At 42.0% G+C, this 1,281-nt stretch overlaps 1 long non-coding RNA gene across 1 annotated transcript; it reads left to right on the forward strand.

Moving 5' to 3' along the window:
- The first annotated feature begins 418 nt into the window (after positions 1-418).
- Positions 419-1,040, forward strand: LOC106523558 (uncharacterized). The gene is made up of 2 exons (XR_001310911.1): positions 419-799; positions 884-1,040. It is a non-coding gene; the product is annotated as an uncharacterized LOC106523558 (long non-coding RNA).
- Positions 1,041-1,281: the final 241 nt, after the last annotated feature.

Here is a 1,281-nt window from a genome sequence, read left to right on the forward strand (position 1 = left end):
TATAAAGTTTTCATAAAATTTCTTATAGTTTTGACATATTTTATATATGCCAAGAGAGGGATAAGAAATTTTGTAACTGATTAATTGAATATTAGATTCAGTTTTGTGTTTTATACTTTCTGATCATTTCAGTCTGTAAGGTTAAAACAGACAAAGAGTTGGTGTGTGTCTTATCATGTGTTCTTTCTTTTAGTCTAAACAAAACTGAGTACGTTCTGACATCTGACATAAAGGTAACACCTCCAAGGGTGGAACCAGGAAGAGATATACATTATAAGCTCTATTCATTGTTATAGTGGAAAGGAGTTGTCACAGTGTAAAGAGTCTCTGCTTCTGWGCAGAGCAGCTCTGCTTTGTTTGGGTTTTCTTGATATGAGCCCAAGGTCTGACTGAGGCCTGTGTGCTGAGTGCTGTTCTGTGAACCTGATTGGAGTCAGAAGACTGAAAATAAAGTTATAAAGAAGAAATCCAGCTGATTCCTGTTTAAACAACACATACTTTTCCAACACTTGGGTAAAGCATCTCGGCCGTATAGCTTATCAGTTCACCAGAGTCTTGCTAATCCTGTGAATGTTTATTTACCTGTTTCCAGAATATTACCCTCCTGTGTTCCCCAAGAACCAACTTGGTACGTGCCTGAGGATTTTCCTGTTGAGAGCCGCTCCCTCAATCCAATCTGTGCGCTGCCTGTCTGCCTTCACCCAGCCTGAAAACAAAGTCACCTGTAAGATACTCACCTGTGTATACTCACCTGGAACCGTGGATCCTCTCCTCTGCAGTGAGTCCTCCGCACTAACCTGTAAGAAAGAAAACTCTATTTCTTATCAATCATCCTCTGGATAAACCCCTGAGATACTCACCTGTGAAACCCGTCCTCTTCCAGGTCCTGACCCGTCCTGCACCAGTTGTAAAGAAAACCTTTTACCTGAGTTTCCTGTCTCTGTCTGTTACTGGTTCTGCTCACGTTGACTCCTTTGCTGAGAACCTGACAGTGGAGGAACAGCTCCAAAGTCCTCCATCGTTGTCTCTGCTTCCCTCTGCTTGTCGATGTCCTTCTGGCCTTTAGCAGCATTTTCTGCACAGGAATACGGTCTTTCTGTCCCACAGCTTTGTAAAGTCCTCATGAAGACAAAGTTGTCAGAGGACAGCGTGTCCATGTGGCCTGTAGAGATGGACACACACATTGATTTAGGTTTTAATGTAGTAATTATGTGTTGAACTTAGTGAATGTTTGATTATAAACTGTGAGCTAAAGATGAGGCTAACTGACCTGACTGCAGC

This window comes from Austrofundulus limnaeus, unplaced genomic scaffold (assembly GCF_001266775.1).
Source record: "Austrofundulus limnaeus strain Quisiro unplaced genomic scaffold, Austrofundulus_limnaeus-1.0 Scaffold160, whole genome shotgun sequence".
NCBI lineage: Eukaryota > Metazoa > Chordata > Actinopteri > Cyprinodontiformes > Rivulidae > Austrofundulus > Austrofundulus limnaeus.